Below are 15030 nucleotides of genomic sequence, written 5' to 3' on the forward strand. Positions count from 1 at the left end.
CTGCTCCAAGGACTTCCAAGTGGAGCAGGGCAAGTCTGAGATGTGTCAAAGGAAAGTGGCGCAAACAGCCGAGTCCCTGAGGAGAGACAGGAGAGTGGCAGCAGGGAAGAATGAGAAGAGAAGCTGGGTGGACAGGCTGAGGCCAACCTTAGGGCCACAAGTGCAGAGCTGAGGACTTCATACTACTCTCTGTGTGAAGTTTGGGGGCGTTTGGAGCAGAGTAGCACTGTGTTCAAAGTAGAGGTTCTAAAGGCCCCAGGAGGCACACAGGGAGAAATTTGCTCCCACCCCTCCCTGACACCCAGCCCCCTTCCCCAGAGGCAGATGTGCCCGCCAGTTTGGGGGTACTTAGGTATCCATCCAGTCCAAGCATCTGCAGCACATGGTGGCATCTCATGCTGCACTTTGCTTTAGTCACTTAGCATATATTCTGGAAATTGTCTATGTCAGGAACACCTTCTTTTTGATGACATACAGCATGTCACTGTATGGATGCCCTTGCTGACCAATGTTTGGGCTCAAAGCTACCTGAACAAGCAAATGGGGAGCAGCCCATCCACAAACTGTAGCAGCATTCACCCAGATGGGTCCTATGAACCTCAGTTCCCTAGGACTGGGGTAAATAAGAGTCTGAAATTAGATTGTGGGGGCCACCAAGTTAAAGTTAAAGAGGATTTTTTTCTGTTTTGTTTGTTGTTTCCATTTTTACTGCCATTGCCTCCAAGAAGTAAGCGGTGGTAGTCCTAAGTGTACGTGGCCACAGAAGCTTGTGTTTCTTCAGAGTTCCTTGGGGCTGGAGGGGAGAGGAGGTGAGTAGAATGCATGCAGAGACACTGGAGGGCAGATTGGAAATCTCCCGCAGCAGCCCCGGAGAGGAGATGGCCAAGATGAAGTGGAGTGGCAAGGGCAAGAGAGGCAGATACGGCCATGCCTGTGGCTGCTGAGCTGTGGGGCATGGGAGACCAGGCAAAGGGGACAGATGACTCCCAGGGTGGGAGCCTGAGTGACTGGCAGATGATTTTTACTGGTGTTCAGGAAAGCATTCAGCTGGGAATAGATTCAATCATTCAGCATAAATAAAACACAGGACTTCTCTAAGAGAGTGATGGGGGAGGTTTTGGACAAATTATTTCCAGAAAACGTCTCTTGAACTGCAGATATCGGGGCAGACCTTTGATACTCATGTCCCTCTGGGAGCAAAGCACACAACCCCAGGATCCAGATCCTCCCTGCCCGCTGACTCTGCTAACCAGAATTTGAAGACTGCCAGTGGTGTGGAGAGGGATGAATGAATGCAATCTTTATGTGTTTAAAAATAAATTCTTCAGTGTTTCCCTAAGGCTATCTTAAGGTTTTGCATTTAAATCCTTAATGATGAAATAAGTCAGTTATGATGTTGTTATTCTAGGGGAGGAGGTGAAGATGGGGGTAGGGAAACAGAAGTCATTTACTATTTCCTGGCTACCAAATGTGTTCCAGAGACTGGGCCAAACTCTTCACAGACACTGTCTTTCTTAATCCTTACAATACCTGAGCTGGCAGATTATTGACCCCCACCTCCACTTTTTTTTTTTTTTTTTTGAGACAGAGTCTTGCTCTGTTTTCCAGAAGTGGGACAATCATAGCTCACTGCGGCCATTAACTCTTAAGCTCAAGCAATCTTTCTGCCTCAGCCTCCTGAGTAGCTGGGACTACAGTTGGATACTACCATGCCTGGCTAACTTTCGTTATTTTATTTCTTTTATTTATTTTTTATTTTGTAGAGATGGGGTCTCACTATGTTGCCCAAGGTGGTCTTGAACTCCTGTTCTCACGTGATTCTTCTGCCTCAGCCTCCCAAAGTGCTGGGATTAAAAGTGTGAGCCACAGCACCAGCCATTGTCCCCGTTTTACAGACAAGATCACAGAGGTGCAGAAGCTCAAATAAATTGCCCTCCATCCCAAAGCTAGCAAGTAAAACCAGAAGCAAAACTACTTTTCTTGCTGTCCATAAAATACTATTTTAAAACCACCCTAACTATATCAGGTTCTGACATAATCCTAAAAAATCACTTGTTTACATAACAGCATATAGGGTGAGGGGAAAAATGTTTCACACACAAGGATGAATGTGAATAAGTGACAAATAATTAAGAAATAGGGGCTTGAAGTAAGGGCTGTTTCTAAATGCAGCCATTCAAGCCATGGTGGCTGAGGAGGGAAACCTGAGTAGTGGCATATCTTATTTTGGATGAGTAATGCATTTGGACATGTAGGGGTGTGAATGCTGCTTCCTGGCAATGGCTGCCAGAACCTATTTTAATTAAGAAGTCTGAAAAGCAGCTTCTTATTACATGTCCCAGTAGCTCTGGGCAGAAGGGACCCAAACCACACTGAGGCGTGGGTGGAGGCAGAGGAGGGTGCAGCAATTAGGAACAGGCCAACACCCCCAAAAGGACAGCCCCTTCTTCCCACACTAGGCCTGTTTTATCTGAGCTGCAAAGGAAAAGTAGCAGCACCATTTAGTGGTTTCCTTTTCATTTTTGGATGTGTAGCTTCCCCGAGCTCAGCACTGCAATTAAGCAGAGAAACTCCTTAGGATGGAGAAAGAGGCTTAGGGCTCTGGCACAGACCATAGTCGCTGAAATTTTACTGCTTAAAAAAAAGTAACGCTACAAACCGAAAATTCTAAAATTGAAGCTTCTGCAGTTCTAAAGCATCTAATAAAGTGTAATTCTGACAGACTAAAAGGCAAGAATCTACCTTTTCCTGCTAAAAATCTATGGGAGTCTCCTGTCTCTGAAAACTGAAGGAGCCCCCACAGAGGAGAACACCCAGGCTGGTGGCAGAATTTGCAGCAGCTGAGGTTTTATAGGGAACTTAACATATGCTCCATCTGAAATTTATTGGGTGCTTACTTTATGCCAGGCAATGTGCTGGGCCACAGGGAAACAGAGATGAAAGACCTTCAGGGAATAATGAGTCTCAGGGGAAACAGACAAGGGATGACAACGCAGTGCAACACATACCAGGACAGGGGAGGCTTTGGGGACCCAAAGGTTCAGACTGAGGGCTGGCAGGCTTCCCAGAGGAAATGCCCCTGGGCACAGTCAAAAGACAATAGGACATCAGGCAGAGAGCAGGGGCAAGGTAGGGGTGGTGTAGCCGCGAGGAGAGGGCATGGGCTGTCCAGCGGACTGCATCTGACTCCCAAAGGTGGGAAGTCAAGTTGGTAGGCAGCAATAGGGGAGAGAAGATTCATGCAGAACCAGATCTCAGGGGACTTTCCAGGTTATGTGATCTTAAAAGCTAGGGAGAGCTGGGAAGGGGGTAGCATGATACTAGAGGCTGTTATAGAAAAGTCCCTCTTGGCTGGGCACGGTGGCTCACGTCTCTAATCCCAGCACCTTAAGAGGCTGAGGCAGGTGGATCACCTGAGGTCAGGAGTTTGAGACCAGCCTGGCCAACATGGTGAAACCCCAACTCTACTAAAAATACAAAAATTAGCCGGGCGTGGTGGCGCACGCCTGTAATCCCACCTACTCGGGAGGCTGAGGCAGGAGAATTGCTTGAAACCAGGAGGCGGAGGTTGCAGTGAGCCGAGATCACGCTACTGCACTCCAGCCCGGGTGACAGAGCAAGACTCTGTCTCAAAAACAAATAAAATAAAATAAATAAAAATCCCTCTGACAGGGGCAGGGAGGCCAACATGGAGGCAGCAGGAGGCTGTGCTCTAGAAAGGTCCCTGCAACTGCTGTGTGGAAGTGGACTGATGGGTGCGGGGCTGGGGAGAAACAGGCTACGGAGGAGGCTGCTACACGGGTTTAGCAGAAAGAGAGTAAGGGCTTGCACCAGGACTCAGCAGCAGAGATGGAGAAGAGGGGACCCCCATCTTCCCAGCCAAAGGAAGATACGCATTTCAATTCGGGAGAAATATCCGAGTGACTTGATTCGCACTCTCACTCTATGACCCGAAGAAAGCTGGACCTGGGAACCCTGGCACCCCTAACTGGCCACCTGACCTAGAAGCCTACCTAATTGCTGCTTGTCTCCATTAAAAAAAAAAAAAAAGGAGGGTTTTTTCTTCCTTAGCTAACCAGCAGCTGCCGGGGTAAATTAAAACAGGAAGGGTTGGCCCCGCTTTAAATTTGTAAATAACGCAGAAGGTCAGCAAATAAGCAGTTAGCATTAAGCCAGATAATTAGTTTAGGGAAAATCTTCTAAGTGTTTTTAAAAGAGGATTCAGTATTTTTTTCTTTTTCCAAACATGTGATCTTTTTGTCCCCTCCATCCTCCATCCTTTCTTACTATTTCTCTGCATCCAACCCTACTTTCACCTATGATAACCTTGTAGACACTCCTAGAAATGAGAAATCTTCAAAAGTGGGATGTCCTTTTCCTTTATCTCTATATTCATAATAAATAAGATCACAGTTAAAATGTTATAAGCTACTTTAAAATTCTCATCAGCTTGAAGATTCTTTTAAAAGAAAACAGGATTTTGCATTTCCAGTAATGATAGAGTAACTTACTGAAACTGTCCTCCCACGGACAACTCGAAAAGCTGGACACACACACACACACACACACACACACCCCTGTTTAAAATTATCATAGAACTTATGTTTGAAATGCCAGGTTCATTTAAAAAAAATTAAAAATATATAAAGTTATCAGGGAACTAACTATCAAGACAGCCAGGACTTCAGAGTCTAGGGTCCTAAAGAGAAGGAAAGAATGTGGAGGTAACCCCAATATTTAGGGGCACTTTTCCCCTGAGGTGTTTTCAGATTTGTAAGCAGTGTGGGATGAGAGGCTATGAAACTGAAAGTGAAGCAGTGGCTAAAAAGCTAAGTTCTTGAGTTTCTAAGCTGAATTTCTGGAAATCTTATGACTCTGTGAAGACAAAACTTAAGAGCTCAGGGCTAATAAGGCAACGAGGACTTGAGGGGCCAAAATCCCAAACAGAAAAAAGTTTATTGAGGTATGTTTAGCTTACACCACAATTATCCTCAAGGTATCTGCCAATTCTACAGCAGCATGGGGCTGTGAGACTAAGAAACCAGGCAGAGGACAGTGGTTAAGGTGCTGAGAAGACAAGATATATTTTACTGGAGATTGAACACAGCAGAAAAGATGACCAGTGACCCAGAAGTTGTTTGCTTTTTAATTTATAGGATTGTGAATGAAAACACACTTGGCCTCAATGTATTCTCTCAACAGGAAATATCCAGATCAAAGCATGGAGAGGAAGAAGGAAGGAAAATTCAGAAATAAACATAACAGACATACAGGACACAGTGCAAGGTACAACATATTTGTAATGAGATAATAAATAATATTTATAATTATAAAATATACCTTGTATAATGACTGACATACTGTAGGCAAGTAATAAATGGTGATCATTACCATTTTTAACACAATTTTTTTTTTGACAGAGTTTCACTCTTGTTGCCCAGGCTGGAGTGCAATGGCACAATCTCAGCTCATTGCAACCTCTGCCTCCCAGGTTCAAGTGATTCTCCTGCCCCAGCCTCTAGAGTAGCTGGGAATTCAGGCACACACCACCACGCCCGGCTAATTTTTTGTATTTTTAGTAGAGACGGAGTTTTCACCATGTTGGCCAGGCTGATCTCAAACTCCTAATCTCAGGTGATCTACCCGCCTTGGCCTCCCAAAATGCTGGGATTACAGACATGAGCCACTGCGCCCAGACTTTAATACAATTTTTTAAATGGCAACTATGATATGAAAATCTATAAAAAGCCCCCTATTATGAAATAAATCCTTATTATAAACTGTACCTGTAGCAAGAACCTATTTCCCAGAGAATAAACTGAGGCCAAGTGTGGTTTCATTTACAATCCTATAAATTAAAAAGTAAACAAGGCCGGGCGCGGTGGCTCATGCCTGTAATCCCAGCACTTTGGGAGGCTGAGGCGGGTGGATCATGAGGTCATGAGATCGAGACCATTTTGGCTAACACAGTGAAACGCTGTCTCTACTAAAAAATACAAAAAAATTAGACAGGCCTGGTGGCAGGTGCCTGTAGTCCCAGCTGCTTGGGAGGCTGAGGCAGGAGAATGGTGTGAACCTGGGAGGTGGAGCTTGCAGTGAGCCGGAAAAAAAAAAAAAAAAAAGTAAACAAAAATTTAAATTAAAGCCAAAGAAGAAAATTCTAAAATAATTTTAAACAAAACTTTATGACAAGCACAGCTGACTACAACAGTCTTCTAAGACAGAACTTCAACCAGAAAGAGAAGAGACAATGCTTGAACTGTTTGAACTAGTTCAGTTATAAATATTGACTAGACAGAGCTCCAAAAACCAGCTGAATTCGAATAACTCCAGAAATTCTGTCATAAGAGCAGGAAATAAGTGGTGAGAAAATCAGTGTATCTTGTTTCTGAAAATTTCTCAATGAGATTAGAGATTTTAATATGACTATATATTAGTTTATAAGCAATTTCGCATATAGTAATGGATATCATCATTAGTCTGAAATGTATAACCCTTTGGCAAGCATCAGTGCTCATGAGGGTCAAGAAAGCATCAATTACTCTCCAATTAACATATTTGCATAAATTATTCATCTATGAAAATCACATAACCCCACTGACGCTTTTTCCCTTCAAAGGTAAAACAATATGTAGCTGGATATTTGGGAATGGTTTGATTTTGCATTGGAGAGTCTGTGTGTGTGCGGGGGCAGGGGTGGTAACTGTAGCTGTAGGAACTAGATCTCAGCTCTGTCGTCAGCTCCCTGGGTCTCCTGGACAATACTGAGCATGCTCTTGTCCAAAAGCACGGAATGTAGCAGCAGTGGCCAGGTACTGGCATCCAGGCAGGGCCAGGGATGGCACGTCTGTGGGTATGGGGGAACAATGAAAGAGTGCATGGACATTTTGTTAACTCTCTGGAGGAACCTCAACTGGTGTATTAGTCTGTTCTCATGCTGCTGATAAGACATACCCAAGACTGGGTAATTTATAAAATAAAAGAGGTTTAATGGACTCACAGTTCCATATGGCTGGGGAGGCCTCACAACCATGATGGAAGGCGAAAGGCACATCTTACATGGCAGCAGACAAGAGAGAATGAGATCCAAGTGAAAGGGGTTTCCCCTTATAAAAGCAACAGACCTCACGAGACTTATTCACTACCACAAGAACAGTATGGGGAAAACCACCCCCAGGATTCAATTATCTCCCACCAGGTCCCTCCCAGAGCACGTGGGAATTATAAGAGCTACAATTCAAGATGAGATTTGGGTGAGGACACAGCCAAACCATATAATTTGCCTTCTGCCAACACTTGGTTGCTGTGTGCCTTATGCCTGGCATCATGAGGCATAGGGAAGCTGAGAAGAGAAAAATAGGAGGAGTGTGAGCAAAAAACTGTGGTGCAGAGAAGAAGGTGCCCTTACAAGAATGGTGGCAACCCAATGAGGGAAGAATAGCTTCTGACCCAGAGTGGGTAGAAATGCAAGTGTCAAGAATCCTTGGAGAGGGGTGACCCTGGGAGTTCCTCAGGCTGATGGGGCACCTTTTCAGTTGGTGAAGATACTATGGAGGTCTAATAAACACTAGACATCTGAGGAAGAGAGATGACAGGACCAGGCAAAGCGATAACTTTGATGTCAGCCAGTCCAAGGTCAGAGGGGGTCCCAGCTCCATTTCTTGCAAACTGTAACCTTGGCCACTTTACCTACTCTCTCTGTGCCTGTTTTCTCAGATGTAAAATGGGATGACAGAATCAACCTTGCATGCTTATTGTGAAGATTAGAGAAATGGACGTCGAGCACCTTGGAGAGCTCCTGGCACTCTAAAAAAGCCAGTTGCCCCTACAACACCACCACCACTGCCACCTGAGAAGGGTCTGTGGGGCAAGATCATGGGGGAGGGGCAGGGAGGGACTATGGACAGGGAAGGAGAGCAGGCTGGAACCAGGTCATGGGACCTCAGTGCCCTGGCCACCACAGGCATTGCTTATGCCCACAATTTTCTCAGGAGAACTGCCCTTGGGTGACAGGAGCCATCTCCTCCAGAGAAGCCTGCAAGTGACGGGCAGAATCCTAAAATGATGCCAGTGACCCACGCCCCTGTATAATCCTCTCCCTTTGAGGGTGGGAAGGACTGGACATACGATGGTTCTCACTCCTGTGATGTTACATTAAATGGGAAAGGTGAGGGGAGTTTGCAGATGTAATTAAAGTTCTGAGTCAGCTGAATTGAGTGAATCAGAAAGGACGGCATGAATTGGCCTACTCAAGTGACCCCTTTCACAGGGAGGAATAGCTTCTGACCCAGAGTGGGTTGGAGTGCAAGTGTCAAGAATCCTTGGAGAGCAGTGAGCTAAGAGACTGGAAGGCTGAGCTAAGAGACTGGAAGCAGCAAAAAGAGTCTTCTGCTAGTCTTGAAGAAGCAAGTCACCCTGGGCTCCACAGCTGCAGGAGTGAATTCCACCAACATCCATGCAAGCCCGGAGCAAGACCCCAAGCCACATAAAAGATCTGGCTGGCACCTTGAGTACAGCCTTGTGAAACACTAAGCAGGCCATGCTCAGACTCCTAACCCATAGAAACTATGAGATAGAAACTTTATGCTGTTTTAAGATGCTAAATTTGTAATTTTTGAAGTGGACTAGAAAACTAATACCTGCTCCATTCCCTGGCTGGCAGATGCAGCAGGATAACAGCCCATCCCCCTTGCTGCTGGGTGGGATAAGCTCTGCTCCAGAGCTTCTGCACGGGATCAGGCTGAGGCTAGACTTTTCCTGAGACCACATCCTTACTCAACATTTTTTCCCGGTCCCTTTCTGTTTTCCTCACTTCTGAGAGCACTCCCCCAATAAATCTCTGGCAAAAATCCCTATCTCATATTCTGCTTCTGAAATGCAAGATACCACATAATAAATTCCATACTTAATTTGTAGGCTTAAAATTCCTAAAGAGGTGAGAAGAGCTGGATACAGTGCTAGGGTCACCCTAGCACTCCAGGGTGATGTGGACCAGGCAGATCCTATCAGTAGTGGAGAGGCATGGGGAGTTACATGCAGAGTCTCATTTTGACCCTTCCTTGCCACTAAGTTCAACTTGGAGTTTTACTTTGTCCTTTTAAAATTTATTCTTAAAAATAACAGCGAAGATGGCCAAATAGGAACAGCTCCAGTCTACTGCTCCCAGCGTGAGCGACGCAGAAGACGGGTGATTTCTGCATTTCCAACTGAGGTACCAGATTCATCTCACTGGCGAGTGTTGGACAGTGGGTGCAGGACAGTGGGGTGCAGCACACCGAGCGTGAGCCGAAGCAGGGCAAGGCATCGCCTCAACCAGGAAGTGCAAGGGGTCAGGGCATTCCCTTTCCTAGTCAAAGAAATGGGTGACAGACAGCACCTGGAAAATCGGGTCACTCCTACCCTAATACTGTGCTTTTCCAATGGTCTTAGCAAACGGCACACCAGGAGATTATATCCCGCGCCTAGCTTGGAGGGTCCTACGCCCATGGAGCCTTGCTTATTGCTAGCACAGCAGTCTGAGGTCAAACTGCAAGGCAGCAGCAAGGCTGAGGGAGGGGCGCCCACCATTGCCAAGGCTTGAGTAGGTAAACAAAGCGGCTGGGAAGCTCGAACTGGGTGGAGCCTAGCGCAGCTCAAGGAGGCCTGCCTACCTCTGTAGACTCCACCTCTGGGGGCAGGGCATAGCCAAACAAAAGGCAGCAGAAACCTCTGCAGACTTAAATGTCCCTGTCTGACAGCTTTGAAGAGAGGAATGGTTCTCCCAGCACGCAGCTGGAGATCTGAGAACAGACAGACTGCCTCCTCAAGTGGGTCCCTGACCCCTGAGTAGCCTACCTGGGAGGCGCCCCCCAGTAGGGGCAGACTGACACCTCACATGGCCAGGTACTCCTCTGAGACAAAACTTCCAGAGGAACAATCAGGCAGCAACATTTGCTGTTCACCAATATCTGCTGTTTTGCAGCCTCCGCTGCTGATACCCAGGCAAACAGGGTCTGGAGTGGACGTCCGCCAAACTCCAACAGACCTGCAGCTGAGGGTCCTGTTAGAAGGAAAACTAACAAACAGAAAGGACATCCACACCAAAACCCCATCTGTACATCACCATCATCAAAGACCAAAGGTAGATAAAACCACAAAGATGGGGAAAAAACAGAGCAGAAAAACTGGAAACTCTAAAATTCAGCGCGCCTCTCCTCCTCCAAAGGAATGCAGCTCCTCACCAGCAACGGAATAAAGCTGGACGGAGAATGACTTTGATGAGTTCAGAGAAGAAGGCTTCAGACGATCAAACTATTCCAAGCTAAAGGAGGAAGTTCGAACCCATGGCAAAGAAGTTAAAAACCTTGAAAAAAATTAGATGAATGGCTAACCAGAATAACCAATGCAGAGAAGTCCTTAAAGGACCTGATGGAGCTGAAAACCATGGCACGAGAACTATGCAACGAATGCAGAAGCCTCAGTAGCCAATTTGATCAACTGGAAGAAAGTATCAGTGAAGGAAGATCAAATGAATGAAATGAAGCGAGAAGAGAAGTTTAGAGAAAAAAGAATAAAAAGAAATGAACAAAGCCTCCAAGAAATATGGGACTATGTGAAAAGACCAAATCTACGTCTGATTGGTGTACCTGAAAGTGACAGGGAGAATGGAACCAAGTTGGAAAACACTCTGCAGGATATTATCCAGGAGAACTTCCCCAATCTAGCAAGGCAGGCCAACATTCAAATTCAGGAAATACAGAGAATGCCACAAAGATACTCCTCAAGAAGAGCAACTCCAAGACACATAATTGTCAGATTCACCAAAGTTGAAATGAAGGAAAAAATGTTAAGGGCAGCCAGAGAGAAAGGTCGGGTTACCCACAAAGGGAAGCCCATCAGACTAACAGTGAATCTTGCTGCAGAAACTCTGCAAGCCAGAAGAGAGTGGAGACCAATATTCAACATTCTTAAAGAAAAGACTTTGCAACCCAGAATTTCATATCCAGCCAAACTAAGCTTCATAAGTGAAGGATAAATAAAATCCTTTACAGACAAGCAAATGCTGAGAGATTCTGTCACCACCAGGCCTGCCCAACAAGAGTTCCTGAAGGAAGCACTAAACATGGAAAGGAACAACTGGTACCAGCCACTGCAAAAACATGCCAAATTGTAAAGACCATCGAGGCCACGAAGAAACTGCATCAACTAACGAGCAAAATAACCAGCTAACATCATAATGACAGGATCAAATTCACACATAACCATATTAACCTTAAATGTAAATGGGCTAATTGACCCAATTAAAAGACACAGACTGGCAAATTGGATAAAGAGTCAAGACCCATCAGTATGCTGTATTCAGCAGACCCATCTCACATGCAGAGACACAAATATGCTCAAAATAAAGGGATGGAGGAAGATCTATCAAGCAAATGGAAAACAAAAAAAGGTAGGGGTTGCAATCCTAGTCTCTGATAAAACAGACTTTAAACCAACAAAGATCAAAAGAGACAAAGAAGGCCATTACATAATTGCAAAGGGATCAATTCAACAAGAAGAGCTAACTATCCTAAATATATATGCACCCAATACAGGAGCACCCAGATTCATAAAGCAAGTCCTTAGTGACCTACAAAGAGACTTAGGCTCCCACACAATAATAATGGGAGACTTTAACACCCCACTGTCAACATTAGATAGATCAACGAGACAGAAAGTTAACAAGGATATCCAGGAATTGAACTCAGCTCTGCACCAAGTGTACCTAATAGACATCTACAGAACTCTCCACCCCAAATCAACAGAATATACATTCTTTTCAGCACCACACCACACCTATTCCAAAATTGACCACATAGTTGGAATTAAAGCACTCCTCAGCAAATGTAAAAGAACAGAAATTATGACAAACTGTCTCTGAGACCACAGTGCAATCAAACTAGAACTCAGGATTAAGAAACTCACTCAAAACCACTCAACTACATGGAAACTGAACAACCTGCTTCTGAATGACTACTGGGTACATAACGAAATGAAGGCAGAAATAAAGATGTTCTTTGAAACCAATGAGAACAAAGACACAACATACCAGAATCTCTGGGACACATTCAAAGCAGTGTGTAGAGGGAAATTTATAGCACTAAATGCCCACAGGAGAAAGCAGGAAAGATCTAAAATTGACACCCTAACCTCACAATTGAAAGAACTAGAGAAGCAAGAGCAAACACATTCAAAAGCTAGCAGAAGGCAAGAAATAACTAAGATCAGAGCAGAAATGAAGGAAATAGAGACATAAAAAACCCTTCAAAAAATCAATGAATCCAGGAGGTGGTTTTTTGAAAAGATCAACAAAATTGATAGACCACTAGCAAGACTAATGAAGAAAAGAGAGAATAATCAAATAGACACAATAAAAAATGATAAAGGGGATATCACCACCGATTCCCACAGAAATACAAACTACCATCAGAGAATACTATAAACACCTCTACGTAAATGAATTAGAAAATCTAGAAGAAATGGATAAATTCCTCGACACATACACCCTCCCAAGACTAAACCAGGAAGAAGTTGAATCTCTGAATAGACCAATAAGAGGCTCTGAAATTGAGGCAATAATTAATAGCTTACCAACCAAAAAAAGTCCAGGACCAGATGGATTCACAGCCGAATTCTACCAGAGGTACAAGGAGGAGCTGGTACCATTCCTTCTGAAACTATTCCAATCAACAGAAAAAGAGGGAATCCTCCCTAATTCATTTTATGAGGCCAGCATCATCCTGATACCAAAGCCTGGCAGAGACACAACAAAAAAAGAGAATTTTAGACCAATATCCCTGATGAACATCGATGTAAAAATCCTCAATAAAATACTGGCAAAGCAAATCCAGCGGCACATCAAAAAGCTTATCCACCATGATCAAGTGGGCTTCATCCCTGGGATGCAAGGCTGGTTCAACATATGCAAATCAAGAAACATAATCCAGCATATAAACCGAACCAGCGACAAAAACCACATGATTATCTCAATGGATGCAGAAAAGGCCTTTGACAAAATTCAACAACACTTCATGCTAAAAACTCTCAATGGATTAGGTATTGTTGGGACCTATCTCAAAATAATAAGAGCTATCTATGACAAACCCACAGCCAATATCATACTGAATGGGCAAAAACTGGAAGCATTCCCTTTGAAAACTGGCACAAGACAGGGATGCCCTCTCTCACCACTCTTATTCAACATAGTATTGGAAGTTCTGGCCAGGGCAATCAGGCAGGAGAAGGAAATAAAGGGTATTCAATTAGGAAAAGAGGAAGTCAAATTGTCCCTGTTTGCAGATGACATGATTGTAGATCTAGAAAACCCCATTGTCTCAGCCCAAAATCTCCTTAAGCTGATAGGCAACTTCAGCAAAGTCTCAGGATATAAAATCAGTGTGCAAAAATCACAAGCATTCTTACACACCAATAACAGACAGAGAGCCAAATCATGAGTGAACTCTCATTCACGATTGCTTCAAAGAGAATAAAATACCTAGGAATCCAACTTACAAGGGATGTGAAGAACCTCTTCAAGGAGAACTACAAACCACTGCTCAATGAAATAAAAGAGGATACAAACAAATGGAAGAACATTCCATGCTCATGGGTAGGAAGAATCAATATCGTGAAAATGGCCATACTGCCCAAGGTAATTTATAGATTCAATGCCATCCCCATCAAGCTGCCAATAACTTTCTTCACAGAATTGGAAAAAACTACTTTAAAGTTCATATGGAACCAAAAAAGAGCCTGCATCGCCAAGTCAATCCTAAGCCAAAAGAACAAAGCTGGAGGCATCATGCTACCTGACTTAAAACTATACTACAAGGCTACAGTAACCAAAACAGCATGGTACTGGTACCAAAACAGAGATACAGACCAATGGAACAGAACAGAGCCCTCAGAAATAATGCCACATATCCACAACCATCTGCTCTTTGACAAACCTGATAAAAACAAGCAATGGGGAAAGGATTCCCTATTTAATAAATGGTGCTGGAAAAACTGGCTAGCCATATGTAGAAAGCTGAAACTGGATCCCTTCCTTACATCTTATACAAAAATTAACTCAAAATGGATTAAAGACTTAAATGTAAGACCTAAAACCATAAAAACCCTAGAAGAAAACCTAGGCAATACCATTCAGGACGTAGGCATGGGCAAGGACTTCATGTCTAAAACACCAAAAGCAATGGCAACAAAAGCCAAAATTGACAAATGGGATCTAATTAAACTAAAGAGCTTCTGCACAGCAAAAGAAACTACCATCAGAGTGAACAGGCAACCTACAGAATGGGAGAAAATTTTTGCAATCTACTCGTCTGACAAAGGGCTAATATCCAGAATCTACAATGAACTCAAACAAATTTGCAAGAAAAAAACAACCCCATCAAAAAGTGGGCAAAGGATATGAACAGACACTTCTCAAAAGGAGACATTTATGCAGCCAAAAGACACATGAAAAAAATGCTCATCATCACCGGCCATCAGAGAAATGCAAATCAAAACCACAATGAGATACCATCTCACACCAGTTAGAATGGCAATCATTAAAAAGTCAGGAAACAATAGGTGCTGGAGAGAATGTGGAGAAACAGGAACACTTTTACACTGTTGGTGGGACTGTAAACTAGTTCAACCATTGTGGAAGTCAGTGTGGCGATTCCTCAGGGATCTAGAACTAGAAATACCATTTGACCCAGCCATCCCATTACTGGGTATATACCCAAAGGATTATAAATCATGCTGCTATAAAGATACATGCACACATATGTTTATTGCGGCACTATTCACAATAGCAAAGACTTGGAACCAACCCAAATGTCCAACAATGATAGACTGGATTAAGAAAATGTGGCACATATACACCATGGAATACTATGCAGCCATAAAAAATGATGAGTTCATGTCCTTTGTAGGGACATGGATGAAGCTGGAAACCATCATTCTCAGCAAACTATCGCAAGGAGAAAAAACCAAACACCGCATGTTCTCACTCATAGGTGGGAA

General features: G+C 43.9%; 1 protein-coding gene across 3 annotated transcripts in view; it reads right to left on the minus strand.

Moving 5' to 3' along the window:
* The window catches only part of ITGA9 (integrin subunit alpha 9), a 376700-nt gene that overhangs the window by 200680 nt on the left and 160990 nt on the right, over positions 1-15030 (minus strand). The gene's annotated exons all lie outside the window — the stretch shown is intronic.

Source organism: Symphalangus syndactylus, chromosome 1, assembly GCF_028878055.3.
Source record: "Symphalangus syndactylus isolate Jambi chromosome 1, NHGRI_mSymSyn1-v2.1_pri, whole genome shotgun sequence".
Lineage (NCBI taxonomy): Eukaryota > Metazoa > Chordata > Mammalia > Primates > Hylobatidae > Symphalangus > Symphalangus syndactylus.